The 13363-nt window shown below is 57.1% G+C and overlaps 1 protein-coding gene and 1 pseudogene across 1 annotated transcript in view; one reads left to right on the top strand and one right to left on the bottom strand.

Moving 5' to 3' along the window:
• The window catches only part of LOC131093383 (zinc finger protein 850-like), a 201688-nt pseudogene that overhangs the window by 91193 nt on the left and 97132 nt on the right, over positions 1–13363 (top strand).
• Positions 1–13363, bottom strand: part of LOC131093384 (zinc finger protein 850-like) — a 253540-nt gene that overhangs the window by 234471 nt on the left and 5706 nt on the right. The gene's annotated exons all lie outside the window — the stretch shown is intronic.

Raw genomic sequence — 13363 nt, 5'->3', positions numbered from 1 at the left:
TCCAGCTTTTCCTCCTTTGCAGTTATTATTAACATAACTCTTTTATCTCCATCTTCTACTGTGATGTTCCCCAGTTTGCCTTTCCTTTGGGCTGGGCCGGGATCCCCCCGCCTGCAGCGGCTGGAGCAGCCGAGAGCCCCGTGCTGCCCATCCCGACCTGTCCTGGCTCCATCCCCGCTCCTGCCACGCCGAACGGGGCACCGAGGGTGTGGCTGCTGCTGGGGAAGGAGGAGGAGGGAGGGAAGGGCAGGGATGAAGGGGGAGGAGGAGGTGGGGTTAGAGGGGAGGAGCAGGGGGAGAAGGGATGGAAGAGAAGCGGTGGAGGCAAGAGAGAGCAGCAATGGAAGGAGGAGGAGGAGGTGGGGTTAGGGAGGTGGAAGAGGAGAAGGTACGGAAGAGCAAGAATGGTAGAGGCGAAGGAGGTGGAGATAAGACAGAGGAGGAGGAGGGGGAACGGAAGAGAAGGAGTGGGAGGAAGAGGAAGAGGAGGGACGAAGATGGATCAAGGCTGAGGTGAGGGAACCACGTCATCGATCCCTGCCTGAATTCGCAGCCCCCACCTCTGGGATCATCATCCCCCCCCATCGCACTGGTGAGCGGGGAGGGGGAGCTTGGCCCAGATATCCCTGGGTGTCCCTGGGTTTGGGTTTTGGGGGGATGTTTGGAGAATGAAGAAGTCCAAGGCTGAGCAGGAATGGCCCCTCGGGGGGACATCGGGGGGTGGCGGTGGCGGCTGCCGGCAGAGGCAACCTGGAGGAGCAGAGCCCTGGGTCCCCCAGGAGACCAAAGGGGGGAGCCCAGAGAGGGGGGAGCGCCGCCATTGGTGGGAGCCTCAAGAGCCTGGAGAGGGGCAGGGGGGACTCCTTGGAGCCGCTGCAGCCCAGAGCAGAGAATGAGGGGAGAAGCGAGCCCGGGAGCCCAAACAGCCCCAGCATCCCAAAATGGGGAGAGCAAAGCAGGGGGAGCTTTTAGCATTGGTGGGACTGCCAGCAGCCTGGGCAGGGCGGGCACCAGGCACAAGGGGGACCCCCAATCCAAGCGTGACCCCCAGCAGCTGGGACGCGGGGGGAACCCCTGTCCCAGCTGAGGGGAGGAACCAGGGATGGGGAACTCCTGGGAGGCTTTTCTGGGGCTGAATCTGGGTGTTTGGGAAGTGTTTCTGGAGCCCAGATGGCCAGTGGCTTGTAGAGATGGACTCAGACAGAGGGAACTTCAAACTCAACATTCTCATCCCTTTTTTTCCCCAAACCAGGATTTCGCTTTGCCAACTTCTTGAAGGCTGCGAGGAAGATGCCTGGGACACTGAGGAAGGTGAGGGGGAAGTCAGTGTCTCTGGATTCTTAAAATCAGAGGGTTGTGGGAAAGCTGCAAAAGACAAGCCTCAGAGACATTAGAACTGATTTGAGCTTAGCAGCAGCCATAAGATTGGTCAGCAGAATCATTATATAAGAAGTAGAAAGTAAGGAGAAGTAGAACAATGGTCTGTGTGCATTAACGCTTATCTAGAATAACTCCCTAACCTGCTGAAAAGTGTATCTAGCAAGATACTGGGAAGTTCCAAGATTAATAATGGAGCTCTGTGCATTGTATTTTAAGGCTTACAAGCAGGTATTGTATTTGAAATAAGCAAGCATTGTTTTAACCGTCAATGTGCTTATAATAAGTGCTTGGATAGAACTAATGTCAATATGCTTTTGCTTTGCATAATTGGTCAAAAACCTTTTAAAGTAAATTTTAACGTGAAGTTCTTTTTCTGCTACTTGTGATATGAGCTGCGGACATTTTGCCATTGTCATAACCAAGTAATGAGACAGATGTTGGAAAATCACACAGCTCAGGACGCATTCCCAGCAGTCCAGTCCTGTTGGTGGTTTGTGCACAGCCCCGAGCTGGCGATGAGTGCCCCTTTCCCCTCTGTGCTGCTCCATCTCCCAGCCCAGCACAGCCCCGGCTGCAGCTCAGCCCTGGGGGGATCTCCTTGCCCTTGCCTGTGGCATGGAGGCAAATCCCATCCTGTCCTTGTCCTTCCTCCCCCAGAGCAGGAGCTGAGCATGGAGAGCAGGGAGGACAAATGCCCGCGTCAGAACCTGGTGGAAGAGGCCGTTTTGAGCGGCTCCACGGCGCAGGAAGGCAACGGGGAGGAAAAGCCCTGGAGATGCCGCACGAGGAGGGGCTGCAAACGCAGCGGGCGGGGATCTGAGGGGGAAAGAGCCAGCCTGGGCCGGGAAGGCGGCTGGAGACGGAGCCAGAGCTTGGAGCTGGTGCTCCATGAGCAGCTCCATGATGGGGAGAAGCCCCACACGTGCGTGGAGTGTGGGAAGAGCTTCAGGTGGAACTCCGAACTGATCAGGCACCAGAGCATCCACACTGGGGAACGGCCCTACAAGTGTGGGGAGTGTGGGAAGAGCTTCAGCCGGAGCTCCACCCTGATCAGGCACAAGAGGATCCACACTGGGGAGAGACCGTACAAGTGTTCTGAGTGTGGGATGTGCTTCAGAGAGAGCTCCAGCTTGATCGTGCACCAGAGGACCCACACTGGGGAGAGGCCCTACGAGTGTTCCAAGTGTGGGAAGAGGTTTCAGAGCAGCTCCATTCTCCTCCGGCACTATCGGATTCACAGAGAGGAGAGGCCCTTCCAATGCCCTGACTGTGGGAAGGGATTCAAGCACAAATCCACCCTCATCACCCACCTGCGCATCCACACAGGGGAGAGGCCCTACGAGTGTGATAAATGCAGGAAGAGGTTTCCGACCAGCTCCAGTCTCCTCCTGCACTATCGGATTCACACAGAGGAGAGGCCCTTCCGCTGCCCCGACTGCGGGAAGGGATTCAAGCACAACTCCTCCCTCATCACCCACCGGCGCATCCACACAGGGCGGAGGCCCTATGAGTGTCCCCAGTGTGAGAAGAGCTTCTCACAGAGCTCTCACTTGACCCAACACCAACACCAACGGAGGCACCACTAAGGGAAGCCCTGCGAGTGCCCCGGTGCGGGCAGAGCTTCGTGCGCTGCTCCAGCTCCATCCCCCACTAGAGGAGGCACTTTGGGCACAGCCCTGGACACTCACATTCCCTGTGATCCATGTTGGGAACACACCTGGCTGCTTCTCCTTTTGGTTTGGCCTTAATTTTCCTCTGCTTCACCTTCATCCTTTAAAAACACCCAAAACTTGATTAAATGAAGGAAATTGATCGAATATATCTGACGTTGCATAATTTCTCAGTTGTTTTAGAGGGAATTTAGGTTTTGGGGACAGGTTCTGTGTGGAGTGCTGCTGTTGCTAAGAGGCAGGAATTTGATCTCACCCTTCTTGTATTGCTAAGAACTCCTCCCCTGACCGCAACCCCAATTCCACCCTTGAGATATCCTTTGCCCTGTCTTTGGGTTTGGGCGTCCCATCCCCCTCCGAGTTAAATTTGGGGGTCCCATTCCCCTCCAAGCTCAATTTTGGGGTCCCGACTCTTTTCCCCGCTGTCTCCTTTCCAGTCGTTCCCCCAGTCCCCTCCCCTGTGTTTGGTTTAGGTGCTCCAGGCCCCTCTTGCTCCATTTTGGGGTCCCGACCCCATTTTGGATTAATTTGGGGTCCCCAGCCCATCCCCAGGGTCACCTTCCCCCTCCCCCCCAAATTCCTCTCCTGGTAACTGATGAGTCATCAGCGAGACACTCTCTGATTGGCTGGAAATTACCCTGCGCGGTCTCTTTAGTTCTTACCGCAGTGAGAGGACTTGGTCTGTGGCTGGCAAGTGATGAGTCAGAGTCGGGCCGGGCGCTGATTGGCTGAAAATCGCTGGGTGGGGCCAATGCTCTGAGTTTTTGCCCAGCAACTGGATCGTCATCAGTGCCTCGCGTTGTGATTGGTCGGGATCATTTTTGGGGTGGGGACCGGAGGAACTGGGGTGTCTTGAGGTTTATTTGGGTTTATTTAGGGTTTGTTTGGGGTTAGATATGGACTCTTTAGGGTTTTTCTTGGGTTTTACTTGGTTTATTTCTGTTTATTTGGGGTTATTTGGAATTCTTTGTGTTTATTTGGAAGTATTTGGGTTTGTTTGTGTTTATTTGGGCTTATTTGGAATTATTTGGGGTTCTTGGGAGTTATGTTGGTGTATGTGGGATTTTTTTCGGTGTACTTGAAATCATTTGGGAGTCTTTGAGTTGAATTTGGGTTTTTTTGTTTGTTTTTTTTTTTGTTATTTGGATTTGTTTGGGGTTATTTGGGGCATTTTCAGGTATTTGGAGTTTTTTGGGTGTTCTTTGGGGTTTATTTCGAGTGTTTTGGGGTTATTTAGGTTTTTTTTGGGTCATGTGGGGTCAAAAAACCCGGAAATGCTTCTCCTGCAAAGATCCGGGAATTTTTCCTTAAAAATCTGAGAGTTTTTCCCCAAAAAACCGGGAAAGTCCTTTAAAAATCCTAGACTTTTCCCAGCCAATAGCAGCGCGCCCCACCCCAAACCATCCAATCACCACGCTTCATCTCTCAAACTAACGAATCATGCCGCAACCCACCCCAAACCAACCAATCACCGCGGGTATTCCCTCAGGAACACCGGCCTTCCCGTTCGCGGATCCAACCCATCACCGCAGGTCTCCCCTCAGCTACTCCCGCCTCTCTCGAGCTGAACCAACCAATCACCGTGCGCCTCCCCTCGGCAAAGCCCGCCTCCCTCGCCCCTCTCCTGTCAATCACCGCGTTCTCTATCAAACCAGCCACTCACCGGGCGTCTCCCCTCAGCAACTCCCGCCCTCCCCTCGCGTCTCCAAGAAATCGGAGCCGAGCCAAAAGCAGCGCCCCCTGACCACGGGCCCGGCATGGAGCGGGCGCCCCCTATTCCCTCCACCATGGGACCCCCTCAGGGACCCCCGGGAGCCGCCCCGGGCTCGGGCGGGTCCTGCGGAAGGCGCTGGAGAGAGCGAGGGAGGCGCTGGGAGAGACGGGGGGGCTCCGGGAGCTGCTGAGGAGGCGCAGGGACAGGTGAGGGGTCCTGGAGGGGTCGTGAGGGGAATTTGGGGAGGGGTCTTGAGGATGCTTGGGGGGGATTTGGGGAGGGTCTGAGGGGAACTTGAGGAGGTTTTAGCGGGAGGGTGCTGGGGGGGCTATGGGGGGGAATTTGAGGAGGGGTCCTCGGGGGGTGTCACGTTCGGTCGTCACGGACGGGTTTCGTGATGGTTCGTGGATTTGATCTCAGGGTGCAAAAAGAACCGACACAGTACAAGGGGGTTTGCAATGATAATCGAAACAAATGCACCTTTATTGAATGACCACAGCAAAATGTGATAGAGGGATTAAAGGAGAGAAAAAGATGGGGGAAGAGAGAGACAAAAGAGAGAGAGAGAGAAAGAGGGGATAGAGCTGCCAAACATAGAGACAAAGTCCTTTGGTCCAGTCCAGTCGAGGATCCGCCTGTTGCGTCGGGGAGATCTCGAAGTCTCTCGCTAACTCAGAGGTTTTTATTATGATAACTCTATTGGAAATTGCGAGGATGGGGAAACAGATACAATAAGGAATAGATGTAACAGGTAGTCCATGCTCTCAGCAGTAAGCGTGAGCGATTGTCTTCTTGGTCCAGCGGTCACAACCTGCAGGCAAACATCTCGCTTTGGTCAGCTTGCCTCCCCCACACACCTGCCCCGGGCTGGGGGTTTCAGTCCCAGTCCTTGGAAGGAGCAGAGGGGCCTTTTCACATGGGGGTTCTGTGTCTCAGTCCTTGATGGAGAGGCTCCTTCCATCTCAGTCTGTCTGTCACGGTGGTTGTAAAACAGGTGAGGGTCTTCTGTGGGGGGACCACCTGAAACTCAGAAGAAGTCCAGCCAGGCCGAGAGGTGGGACAGCTCCCAAGGCTGTTGTTGCAAAAAGGGCACGGTGCCCCCTTATTACAGCGTCCTGAGTGGGTCACTGCTGGTGAGAGAGAGATGGTGAATCTTGTTTCTAGATCAGAAAGCTGAATTTATTGATGTATAATATATAATACATTATAACTATACTAATAAGAATAAAGAGAGAGGTTGCAGAGCTGCTAAGCTGAGCTAAGAATAGATAGAAAGAATCTATAACAAAGTTGTGCCCAAGGACTCGGTCCCCGGCTTGCATTATGTGATTGGCCCTTAATTATAAACAAGAAGCATGAGCCAATCAAGAAACCCCTGTTGCATTCCACAGCATCTGATAATAATTGTTTACCTTCTCTTCTGAGGCCTCTGGCCTCCAGAAGACGCAGAAATCCGAAAGAAAGGATTTCTGTGAAGAAATGTCTGCGACGCCGCCTTCTTCTTCTCCTTGGGCTCAGTGTAGCATACAGCAAACAACACCTGTGAGAACAATGGCTTAGCAACGCTCTCAGATCTAGGGCGTTGTTGGCATGTGAGTTTCTGCTTTGGAGCCAGAGATTTAAGACAGGGGTGGTCTTTTCTTAGTGGTCCCCAAATGACGATCCTGAGGCAGATGAGGGAAAATTCGGAACCGACTCCCTCACAAATATAAAATTATTTTTTAAATTATATAAATTTAAGTTATATGATGTTTTCATAAATTAAAATAACATTTTATTAAAATTAAAAAGTATTAGTTATTTTAAATTAATTAGATATTCCTAAAAAGGGTTGAGCTCTCCCTCCCTGCTCAGTGCAGGATGTGGAGAGGGGGCGATGCTGATGGGGTGGGGGGGGCTGAAGCTCTGGGGGGGTGGAAAAACGGTGAGGTTCTGGTGCTGCTGCTCTTCTTCCTCCTCTTCTTCTTCTTTCCAGTTCCTCCTTCCCCCACCTCCTCATTTCTTATCCTGCCTCCTTTTCCTCTTCTCTCCAGCGTTTCTCCTGATCCTTCCTCTTCCTCTTCCTCTTTCTCTTCTTCCTCCTCCTCCTCCACCTCCCCTTCCCGCTGCCCCCGGGCCCAGCCCCCACCCTTTGTCCCCCTCCCTTTGCCCAAATCCGTCCCATCGCCCCCGCAAACCCCTCCCCATCACCCCCAATAAACGGCCCCGGGCCCAACTGGGAAGCTTTATTGGGAGCACTGGCAGCGGGCACTGGGCGGGGGCAGAGCGCCAGCGGGGCTGGGGGGGACACGGGACCCCCCAAAATCAGCGGAGCGGGGACGGAGCGGGGGGTCCCGGCCGGGCCCGAGCCCACGGGGAGGGGCTGCGGCCGCCGCCGGCTCAGGAGCTCCTTTGGCAGAGAAAAGGGGGTGACACCGGGCTGGGGCCCCGGCGGGAGCGCACACGCTCCGCCACGGCGGGGATGCCACCCCCGGCACCCGCCCTGACCTTCTTGCGCAGGGAGAAGCCGAGCCCCAGCGACAGGAAGACGAAGCCCAAGACGAAGCCCCCAATCCCCATCAATATCTTGATGCGGGCGGCGTCCGGCGGCATCTCTGGGGGGTCCGCAGGGCTCAGCACCCACAAAACCTCTCACCGACACACCAAGGCGCTCCGAGCACCCCCTCATTCCAGTCCCTTCCAGTCGCAACCGGCATCCTCTAAACCCCCTGCCCTTTGCACCAGGCGCCCCCAAACTCCCTCCCAGTCACACCCAGCACCCCCAAACTCCCTCCCAGTGCCCAGCAGGACCCCCCAAACCCATCCCACCCTCCCCAGCATCCCTCAAACCCCTTCCCAGCCCTTGCCCAGCCCTTGCCCAGCCCCTCTCCCACTTCCAGCCCGGCTCTCTCCAGCTCCCTCCCAGTGGCTCCCAGCACAGCCCAGTGGCTCTGCCAGCGCCCCCAGGGGCTCCCCCGTACCCCAGTGCCGCCTCAGGGGCTGCTCCAGGCTGACGTGCTCCACCTGGCAGCTGTAGCTGAGCCCGCGCTGGGGCGGCGTTTCCAGCAGCACCAGCAGCTGGTAGGTCCAGTCCCCGTTGGGGACCACGTCGGTGGCCACCACGTGCTCCGAGAGCTCCTGCTGGCCCTGGAACCACCTCACCTGGATGGCAGCAGGGTAGAAATCCATCACGGAGCTGAGCAGGCGGCCGGGGCTGGGCTGGGAGCTCGAGGGGGGCATCAGCGAGATGGATATGCTGGGGGGCACTGGGAGACAGAGAGGAGAGGGCTGGGTTTGGCTGGAAAGGGACTGGGAATGGGCTAGGGAGGGACTGGGAGCGATTGGGGTAGCGCTGAGAGAGATGGGACAGGGTGGGGCACACTGGGACGGATGTTGGACGTCCGGGCTTGAACGGAGAATGAACTGGGAATTAATTTTGAATGGATTTGGAATAGGCTGAGAAGAGGAGGGAGGGACTTTGGAAGTACTGAGAGCGACTAGGATGGCACTCAGAGGGATTTTGGTGGCCCTGGAATTAACTGGGAATGAAGTGCGCGGCACTGGGAGGCCGAGTCCAGCGCGGGGCCCTCGGGATTCCAGCGCCATGGACTCTGCATGGCAACCGATGAGTCACCGGAGAGACGCGCTCTCATTGGCTGAAAGGAGCCGGCTACACGGACAACCGGGATGGACACGCCGGGCAGGCCCAGGGATGGATTGGGACGGACTGGGAGAGCCACGGGGGTCACTGCGTGGGACAGGAGGCCCCGGGGTTGTTCCGAAGGCGGGCTGAGGGCCCTGGGCTGATTCTCAGAGACGTTTTGAGGGGCTCCAGTGTCATTGGCAGGGTAGGGCCCGAGGGGACACGCTCTGCCCCGCGCTCACCTCGGTGCCCCGTGAGGAACGGGGCAGCAAGCTCGTAGCCGGCCCGGCAGAACGTGTAAACCGCAGCCCGATTATCCTCCAGTATTTCCGGGATTCCGTTGCAGCACCGATCCTGTGTCTCCCCATAGCGGGTGTCTCCCACGAACACCCCCACGTCGCTGTCGAACATCATGTACTGCTTCCGGTTGTAGACGTACCTCCTCAGGAACCTCACCTTCTCCGTACCAATAATGAAGTGACACTCTCTCGTTCTCATCTCCTGGAACACTCCTGTGAGTGCAGAACACAGATCCGGGGTTCTCCCCCCAGCACGCCCCCAGCGCTCCGGGGGCCACCCTGGATCCCGACTCCGCACACCCTGTGCCCCACGGCTGCCATGAGACACTCCTGCCCGCGCTGCCGCTTCCTCTTTGCCGCCCTTCCCTCCTTTCCTCTTTCACATCCGCTCCCATCCCACCTCCGGCCGCTCCCAAAATCACTTTCGGGGTCCCATTTCCCCATTTTCCCACAAATCCCCCAATCTCCAGCCCCCTCCCGCTCAGTTTTGGGGTCCCCCCTCCCCTTTTTCCCCCTTCCCCACCCCTCCCTCCCCTCCCCTCCCCGCATCCCTCAGCCCCTCCCGCTCTCCCTTTGGGGAGTCCCTTCTCCTCCCCCTCCATTCCGGGCTCCCCGCTTCGCCCCCTTTTACCCATTTTCCCCCGTGTCCCAGCGCCTCCCGCACCCCGCTCATTGGAGAGCTCCGCGCCCGCAGCCGGGGGGGCTCCCAGCACCACCAGTGCCACCAGCAGGGCCCCAGCTGCCGCCCCTCGCCCCATGGCCGGGGCCGGGCAGGGAGCAGCAGCCCCAAAGCAGCCGCGCTGCGCTGGGAGCGCCAGTCCGGAGCAGGGCGGGCTCGGCAGCGCCGCGCGCTCTCATTGGCTGCCGCCGCTTCTGGGCAGCGATCGGCCACGGGCTCTGCCCGGCAACCGAAGAGGCAATCCAACGCCCCGACCTCTCATTGGCTATGCCGCCTCCTGCCTGCGCTGCCATTGGCTGAGACCTTTCCGGGACGCTGCAGCCCCGGGTTGGGGGTTTTTTTGGGTAGGGGGAACCTTGGGGCGCTGGGCAGGTGGGGCGGGGATAGAGAGCCGCGGGCTGTGCTGGACCAGCCAATGAGAGCCGCTCATTTCACATTTAAGCCCATTTTTTGGGTTACTGAGCTCCTTCAGGATTTTCTGTTCAGAACCCTTGGTCCCGCTGTCGTGGTTTGAAAAGAAAGTGAGTTTTTTGGGATGCTGTGGTCAAACCAATCAGGGCTCAGATTTGAATATTGGCGCCTGGTGTGGCCCCTGAGGACATGGATTCACCTCTGAGAACACAGAGGGTTAAAGGCAGAGAACTCCCAGGGGAAGCTCTCTTGGTTCTGGTGGGTGAAAGGTTCAGAGCTGCCCTGCCCGGCTGCGGGCTGGGTGCGGGAGGGGAAGCCAAGCGGCCGGGTGAGGGGAGCCGGGCCTTGGACAGAGAAGGGAGGTGAAGGCCCCTGCAGGATGGAAGGGTGGAGGAGCGCTGAGAGGCATCGGGCAGCGGCCACAGAGAGAAAGGGAGAGGCGGTGCCTGTGCCTGTGCCACCTTGAAATTTGCTACCTTGTGCTGGCAGCACAGCCGAGAAGGAGAAAGGGTGCAGAGAGAAGGTGCCCGGCAAGGCCAGCGTGGGAGTTCTGGGCAGGCAGAGCCCGAGATTTTAACCCTTTTCTTGGATGATGGAAACCTTAAAAATGCTGATCCTCCTGGAGTTGAATGAGAAGAGAGACATGGATGAAATAGGAGAAAATGGGCAAGTGTGATCAAAGTCCATGCAAGCGAAAGATGTCAGAAGAAGTTGAGAAGAATCCTAGGCGGGAGGAGATGATGGAGTGACCTTTGGCTGGACTTTTCTTGTGCAGCCATGGACAGAACCGTTTTTCCTGTGACACAGAGACTGCATTTAGGGGGAGGCAATGGCTCGGAGCCAAGAGAGTGCAGTGATGTGATGTGAAGGAGTGGCAAGAACAGAGATGGATAAGGAGGGTGGTGGTGCCCTCTGCCTTCAGTGAGGAAGAAGATCTTTGTTCTTGAGACCCCTCGGCCCCAGGGGGTGAATTTGGGGGGGACAGGTGTCCCAAAAGTGAGAGACTGTGCTCATTTTTGGAACTGGGCAAAGCATCCTTAAAAGGGGAACCCCAGAAGCAGCTCTGGTTCATGCGCAGTGCTGAGAGCACTGGGCATGGAAGGAAGATGTCACCATGGCAAATGATCTCTGGGCAGTGCCACGTGTAACACCGAAACACAAGAGGTTTCAACTGTGTTTCCTGGGGAAGCCTGTGGCACAAGAGGGACTCCTCTCTCCTTGATGAATGTAGAGTTGATTATCTGAGGGGTGGTGATGGACTGACAGTTGGTGACCTGAGGGGTGGCAACTGAATTGCGAATACAAGGTTTTGCCTTACTGTGATGTATGGGGAATTTGGCTGGGGGGAGGAGGAATGTTTGGAAGGTTTTCATTCTTTCTGTGTGTTTCTTTTATATATTGTAAGGTAATAAAGATTTTTTTCTTTGTATACCGAAGCTGGAGCCTGCTTCGCTGTATTCCTGGTCACATCTCACAGCAGACACCAGGGAGAATGTATTTTCATGGGGGCACTGGCATTGTGCCAGCATCAAACTGTGACACCAGGGAAAATGGCTGCTCGTGCCAGTCCATCCCCTTGCCCAGAAGGCGCCCGCTTGTGTTTGGGCATGAGCTGCTGGCCACAGGCAGACGGGCAGCACCCGCAGCATTGGCCATCAGACGCTGGGCTGATGTTTTCATCCAGAGAGAAAGAAAAGCAGCCAGAAGCACACAAGGCAACTTGACAGCATCTCTGTAAGAATGGCATTGTCCTGTGAATGTCAATAGTGGATGGTGGTTTTGTGCTGCAGATAATCACTTCCGAGCAAAAATCATTCCAGGAAGGGACAACAGCTTCTGCCTTCTGACAGATACCAAGTGTGGCCACCAATTGCTCCAGGTGCTCCTGCCAACATCCACCTGCAGAAAAGATCACATAGACACCAAGGCACGTTGGCTTTGGCTGTCCTCTGGCAGAGATGTCCCCTGGGGCCACAGGTCTCTGTGGCAGGAGAGAGGCACCAGCATTGGCAGGCCTTGGGCATGGCAAATCTCCTTTGGCAGGGACTCTTCCACAGCTGCTGCTGCTGCCAGCGCTGCCCAGGGGACAGAGCAGCATTGGAGCTCTGGGCCACACGTCCCGTGTCTGTGTCACGCCCCTGCGAGTGTGCCGGCCACCCAGCACCGGGACTGGTCCCAAAGAGGCCGTGGCAGGGCCTGTGGAAGGCCCCTGTGCCCTTCCTGCTCTGCTGCGCTGGCAGCCGTGGGGGCTCATTCTGCTGCCCTGAGCAGGCAGAGCAGAGGAGCAGCTGCTTCTTGTTTGGGCCCTTGCTAAAGTTCCTGCTGGGCTGTGTCTTCAACACTTGGGGCAAGGTCTTGCCTGCAAGCTGGGGCAGTTTGGGTGGGGTGGGGGTGTCCCCAGGGCACGTGGAGGTGTGTCCTGGGGCTCTCTGTGACACAGTACACTGTGGTCACAGTGGGATGGAAAGGGACAGAGTGTGCGAGGGTGACCCTTTGTGACACGCCGTGACGTAGGTGCTGGCGGCGCCATGGCCATGCCACAGTGCTCAGTGCACGCGACAGGACAGGACGGGACAGAGCAGTGCTGTGAGGAGCCCCCACACAGCCAGCTCGTTCCTTGCTGTCCCGGAGCTTTTCCGAGGTGTTCCCGGTGCAGGTGACCTCGAGGCCAGGCTGCGGGACTTGGGGACGTGGAGCATTTCCCAAGCGTCTGCCATCCCTGCGGCCGGTGCCCTCGAGGACAGACTGTGGGACTTGCAGTCCTATTTCCTTCTTGAGACTTCTCTCTTGCTGCTGCCCTCGAGGACAGACTGCAGGACTTCCTGTCCTGTAGCCTTCCCGAGGCTCCTCTGTTGCAGGAGCCTTCAAGGCACGACTGCAGCACTTGCTCATCTTCAGCCCTTCCGAGGCCTCTCTGCTTCAGCAAGCACTCATAACTGCAAAGAGTGACATGAAGCAGAGACGCCCCAGCGTGCCCAAGCTGGCCTGGCTGGAGGAGGAAGAGGCTGGAGCTACCTCAGCACAGCAGCCTGAAGAACTGGAGCAGTTCCAGATGCTGCAGGAGCGTGAGTGTCAGAGCTGGGCCACAGGGCTGGTGCCTGCAGCCATCTTGGCCCCATCCCATCCCATCCCATCCCATCCCATCCCATCCCATCCCATCCCATCCCATCCCATCCCATCCCATCCCATCCCATCCCATCCCATCCCATCCCTGTGGACATATCCATGGATAGGACAGAAGCTGGGCTGGAGCCCCTGGCAGCCGCGCTCCATCCCCCGGGGCATCCCGAGGCTCTCCCTGCCTCGGGGGAGCCCAGGGCTGGGCTGTGTTCTCTGGCCTCTCCCGCAGCCCCTCAGCTATGGTTGCGCTCGCTCTTTGCCAGATGCAGCCAAGGACCGGACACAAGAACAGGAAGCCGCCCGTGGCCGCTTGGGTAGAACGGCGCAGGTACCTGCGGCCATCCCCACCTGGGCTGGGCCTGCTGGCACTGCTCAGCCAAGCACCAGGCTTGGAGCACTCCATGGATTCTCCCTCCCTTGCTGCCCTTCTCCTGCAGACCCTCTGTGAATTCATCACGTGCCTTTGGC

The sequence above is a fragment of the Melospiza georgiana genome, chromosome 25 (assembly GCF_028018845.1).
Source record: "Melospiza georgiana isolate bMelGeo1 chromosome 25, bMelGeo1.pri, whole genome shotgun sequence".
NCBI lineage: Eukaryota > Metazoa > Chordata > Aves > Passeriformes > Passerellidae > Melospiza > Melospiza georgiana.
The sequence above is the reverse complement of the archived record's forward strand: the minus strand, read 5'-3'. Positions and strand labels throughout refer to the sequence as shown.